Genomic DNA, 6,325 nt, shown 5'->3' with positions numbered 1-6,325 from the left:
AGAAATTGATCGAATCAGGATTTATCCGAGAGGAGCAACATCCAGACTGGCTAGCCAGTCATCAATTGAAGATGAACCCTACTAAATCCTTCCTTGGAATGTCTAGCGGAAAATTCCTTGGATTCGTCGTCACCACTAAAGGTATACATATCGATCCTGATAAGGTGAAGGCGATACACGAACTGCAACTCCCTAGAAATCTAAGAGAGCTCAGAGGATTGCAAGGGCGTTTAGCTTACATCTGGCGGTTCATCTCGAATCTTTCTGGGAAATTCCAACCATTCTCTAAGCTAAACAAGAAAGGTGTGTCATTTATTTGGGACGACGCCTGCCAAAAAGCATTCGAAGATATCAAAACATATCTGACGAATCCTCCTGTTCTCGTTGCACCGAAATCAGGTAAACCGTTCTTGATTTACCTCAAGGCGATGAACCACTCAATAAGTGCTTTACTAGCACAAGACGATGATAACGGTCACGAACAGGCAATCTATTACCTAAGTCGGACCTTGGTAGGCGCCGAGTCTCGATATCCGATGATTGAGAAAGAATGTCTCGCATTGGTATTCGTAATGCAAAAGATGCGGCATTACTTGGTTGGATAGACGATTTACATCATTTCTAACGTTATTCCAGTACGGGTATTTATGACGCAACCGGCCTCTATGAATTGGCGGTTAGCGAAGTGGGCCCTTCTCTTGTCCCAATATGATTTGTACTTCAAACAGCAGAAGTCGATCAAAGGACAAACGATTTGTGATCTTTTGGCGGCAAACCCGACAACGGATACGGCAGAAGTATATGATGACTTGCCGGACGAAACCCACAAGGTTAACACTACGTCACACCAACAAGTATGGCAATTATATTTTGATGGTGCTTCGAGAGCAGTTAATAGGGTAATAACCCCAGGAGGTTCTACAGTTTCCTCCGGGGTTGGCATGTGATGCCTCGGGCTTATTCACTGACTAGTCCATGTCCCAATAACGTAGCCGAGTACAACGGGCTTCTCATTGGACTCAGTTTCGCCAAGGAGCTGGGGGTCGAATATCTCGAAGCTTTTGGGGATTCTCAATTGATAGTCAACCAAGTCCGTGGAGAGTATGAAGTCAGGAACCAAGACCTGATCCCGTACCACCAGGAGGCCATCAAAATGTCAGATTCTTTTGAAGAATTCTTTATTGAATACATCCCTCGTCTCCAGAACGCTTATGCGAATGCACTGGCAGCACTAGCGGTATCACTTGCGCAGCCTCCCGAAACTGAACTATTAGTCACAGTAAGGACGCATCAACTCTGCATACTCATATACAATATGGATGATGAAGAGGAAGATGATAGAAACATAAGCGCCAAGGCGGTGAATTCAACTCAAATTGGGTCTGAGTCCCGAGATTGGTGTTTTCCTATCATTGACTACGTCCAATAACCGAGACCCATACATTATACCGTCGAGGGTACGATGGTTTGTTACTCCGATGCCTTTCGAACAAAGAAGCAGAAGAAGTTCTTAAGGAAGCACACGAAGGATAATGTGGTGCGCATCAGCCCGGTTCCCAACTGTATGATCGCATCAGGAGAATGGGATATTTTTGGCCAACAATGGTTCGTGACGCAATCGAATACGCCCGAGAGTGTCATGCTTGTCAAGTACATGCAAATTATATGCACCAACCACCGGAGCATTTACACACGTCAACCACATCTTGGCCGTTCGAGACATAGGGTATGGACATTGTCGGTCCTCTTTTTCCCCCTTCAGTCAAAGGTGAGCGATTCATTCTCGCAATCACAGATTACTTTTCAAAGTGGACTGAAGCGATTCCGCTTAGAGAAGTGAAGACGAACAACGTCATCAATTTTATCAAACATCATGTCATATACCGACACGGCGTGCCAAGACGGATCATTCATGATAACGGTCCACAGTTCATAAGCAACACTTTCGTCAGGTTTTGTGACAAATCCAAAATTCAAGATATTTCGTCAACAGCTTATTATCCCGCCTCGAATGGATTAGCTGAGGCTTTTAACAAGACGATCATTAAGATCCTGTCAAAGCTCGTGAAGACTAATAAACGAGATTGGGATGATAAACTCGGTGAAGCACTCTGGGCTTATCGTACCACCATACGCACACCTACAGGAGCTACCCCATATTCGTTGGTATACGGATGTGAAGCTGTGCTACCATTGGAAATCCAAATCCCATCCCTTCGGATCGCTCTCACAACTGAGATGACGACAGAAGAACAACATCAGAAACGTCTCGAAGAACTCGAAATGTTGGATGAAAAGCGCTTGGAAGCTCAACAACACATTGAGTTTTATCAAGCCAGAATATCTAGGGCTTTTAACAAAAGAGTCCGACAGAGAAGCTTCAAGGAAGGAGATCTGGTCCTCGCTGCTCGCCGGCTGATAATCCTCAATTCCAAGAAGAAAGGTAAATTTGAACCCAAATGGAAAGGACCGTTTGTGATAGACACAGTCTACTCAAACGGTGCATATCGCCTGATTACTCAAGAGGGCGCCAGGCAATTAATGCCAATAAATGGGAAGTTCCTGAAAAAGTACTATCCCTAGTACATTCAGGATAACCCATTTACCGGGAAGTTCCTTGAAGAATATTACACTTAATATTCTAGAGGATAACCCAAAATCATTTTCACCACCAAAATCCCTCACTGATCAATTTCAGTTGACAGTGAGACCACCAAAAGTGTCTTTCTGGCCCAAACCACCAGCAAATTCCCCTCTTGACTCTTTCCATGAACAGGAGGTCCACTTTCAGTTCAGAGTCCCCTTTCAATAAACGAAAGAACTCCCTTCTTTTTTCTCTTTGGTTAAGCCTTTTCATGGTTATAACCGAAGTTAAAATTTCACTTCGATAAACGAGGAACTCATCTTCAGATTAGATAACCAATCCTATAAAAGGTAACTTTATCTAGATCTTCCAGATTCTCGGAGTGGAGATCCCACTTCTAGTTTCTTTTGCGCTAGTAATAGAATATAAAATTCTTCCTTTCTAGAATCAAGGAATAGAATATAAAATTCTTCCTTCCTTGTATTCGGGTTCGCCTTCACCCTAAAAGAAGACCGGGAAATAGAATATAAAATTCTTCCTTTCCCGCACCAACCTTTTCTAAGAATCTATCAATCTAGGATTCATCCTAGGAAGTTTATCCCGAATCCTAAGCAGGGATAAGTCTGCGCCTAACACGCGCTGCCGGTTTAGTCTTTTTCCGCACAAAAAGACACCAGAGTCTGATTCTGGGGTATTTTATCCTGAAACCTAAGCAAGGATAAGTCTGCGCTTAACCCGCGCTGCCGGTTAGTTCTTAACCGTTAAAAAGAACACCCGTCCACATATTCAACATTGTGGCAGGTCGTTATTAATAACACCAAAATCCATGCCTTACACGCATGGGGAATTTCATCCTGAATTCTAAGAAAGGATATGTCGACGCCTAACACGCGTCGCCGGGTTAGTCTTTTACCGACCAAGAAGACACCAGAACCTGATTCTGGGGACTTTTATCCCGAAGCCTAAGTAGGGATAAGTCAGCGTCTAATACACGTTGCCGAGTAGCCTATTCCCGTAACAATGGCGAAGTCTATGTATTCGACATCATAGCACGAAGTCTAAGAGAATTCATTCTCTTAGCACAACGTTACATGCGAACGGAGTTAGACAATCCGCATGCTAGCCCGACTCAAACGGTAGTCGGTAAAGGCTAATCAAACCCGTTGAAGGCTGGGGGTTAGCCAAAAATCCTAAAGTCAACACCTAACACGTGTCGCCGGGTAGCCTATTCCCGTAACAATGGCGAAGTCTATGTATTCGACATCATAGCACGAAGTCTAAGGGAGTTCATTCCCTTAGCACAACGTTACATGCGGAACGGATTCCGACAATCCGCATGCTAGCCCGACTCAAACGGTAGTCGGTAAAGGCTAATCAAACCCGTTGAAGGCTGGGGGTTAGCCAAAAATCCTAAAGTCAACACCTAACACGTGTCGAGAATGATAAATCATGATAAAGATAAAGATAAAACCATTTCCACTAAGAGGATCAAAAGTCAAAATATTCAGTAAATGAAATCATACATCAAGCCTATGGCTAAAAATCTGCTGACTAAACTTAGACAGCTTCTCATCATAAGCTTGTCTAAGCTTATCCTACAATTCAGCTCTGATGGACTCTTCAGTGGTGGCTAAAGTCTTCACAGCAATCTCCTCCGTCTCGACCAGCTTCTGCTTCAAGGATTTCAACTCCTCAGATAAGGCAGTGTGAGCTTGCTGATCCTGTACCTTCGTCATCTGAAGGATACTCAAAGTCTCCTCTTCTTCACGAAGTCCTCTTCGGAACTGTTCTATCTTGGTCTCGCAAGAGGCAATAGAAAAGTCAAGATCGTCGAGTGAAGATGATCTAATAGCATCAACTCGGTCTACCCGATCTCGCTGCACCTGAATCTCCAGCTCAGCCAAAACTCGAGTATCGCGCTATGTCTATAAGCGAGTATCCAAATTGGCATCAATGAATGAAGAGGAACCTGCATCCCGGAGCTCACGTAACATCTGAAGCTCGTGCTCCAGGCAATCAAGGTCATCAATTATAGCCTTCGCCAGATCCGGATATCCTGCATCCCTTATTGAATTTATTCTGGGATCAAGGAAAGGCTTAAATTGGTGAAGGAAAAGTCCGCCGTGGAAGAGTTTGCCAATCATAGTATTCACGAAGGAGAAGAAGGAATAGACTTCTATACAGATGACGATCTTCTCAGGATCGTTGTCTGATAACAACTCCTTCACGAGGACATGAAGCCGAGAAGAAATCCCTACACAAAAAGGGGGAAATCCGTCAAAAGCCTTAATGAGGAAATAAATGACATTTCTCAGTTGCTTAATTTATACCTCCTTCCCCTTGAGTCACTGGGGGTAGTGGGGGTGTAACCGCTGTTGATGTATCAGCTGATGTAGTTGGTCTCACAGCCGGCTTAACAGGATCAGTCTCGACAAAAGCTTCTGTCAAACACAAAACGGAATTCTCAGATTCATCACATTATAACTGCATTAGTCAAAAAATGGCTAGTCCTATAATTAACCTGAGAAGAGGCACGTACCTTCAAAAGGACCATCCTCGGGATTCTTAGGGAGTGTAGACTCAGGAAACATATCTTCAGGCAATTGGTCATCAATCTGAGGAGAGTCATACATGAAGTGGAGCATAGGAGTGTCCACAAGCAAACCTTCCTCGTCGAAATCATCAGTCGAAAAATCTGACACAAGAAAATATAAATACGAAAGAAGAATAAAGAGACTACGACCAGTGGAAATGAGTTACCTCTTACGGATGTGTTAGCCTCTCTACTCCCAAGGTCCACGTTTGCCCCCTGTAATTTAACTAAAAAAGCAAGAAGCATAGAGACAATTAAGGGAGGCACGAATTCTGAATCGTTCAACTCCTTTGTTTGCCATCTAAAGGGTATATTGTCAATGGTAGATGTACCTGGATTCGCTGAATCGGGTCCTACATTGATAGTCTCCCTAACGTCGGCAGCTTCTGCAGGCTTTTCTACCTGGTGTGGTAAGTCAGGCTTCCCAGAAAATACAAAATCATGAGGAGCAGGATCGGGACTCATCTCGATTTCCCCACGCTCTCCTATATAGAGATGGAAAAGCATGAGTCTGAAGTTCTGAATGATCAAGAGGATGGTCTATAGGGTAGATATTACCTCCATCGCTAGCAAGATCATCACCAGCCAAATCCATCTCAGATGCTTGCGGATCTGCACGCGGCTTATGGGCTAGTCTCTTTCGCCTAGCAGCTGGGACAACAATCGAAGGTCTCGCCTGAGTAAAAGGACGGAATTCTTCCTCCCTGTCAGCCACTGTCCCTGAAACATCAAACAGTTGTCAAGATTAATAACTCTGGAAGACAGAGGGAAAAGATAGGTGATTAACCTCGCTCGAAATATTCATCGTAATCTTCAGGATCTCCGCCTGAGGCCTCGTCAGCAGAATTGAAGGTCTTTTTTCCTTCTTCGTCAATTCGACGAGTCTTGCTCCGCGTCCTCTGTGACCGAGCATCTTCCCGAATCACACGAGAATCAGCCTGAGAAGCCTCCTCAGCCACCAACTCTGCAATCGGCTTCACGGGGACGGTTTTGTTAGCTGCTAACAACCACCTGCAGCTTAAGAAGGTGAGATTCAACTGCCGCTCAGCACTCGGGAGACTGAACTTAGCACCAGTACAGCCCGTCACGGTCCACAGCCATGCCCGGAGACCGTCCACCAAACCGCCATGAGTCCGAAGCTGCTGACG

Source organism: Asparagus officinalis, chromosome 10 (genome assembly GCF_001876935.1).
Source record: "Asparagus officinalis chromosome 10, Aspof.V1, whole genome shotgun sequence".
Lineage (NCBI taxonomy): Eukaryota > Viridiplantae > Streptophyta > Magnoliopsida > Asparagales > Asparagaceae > Asparagus > Asparagus officinalis.
Note: the sequence above shows the minus strand (reverse complement) of the source record.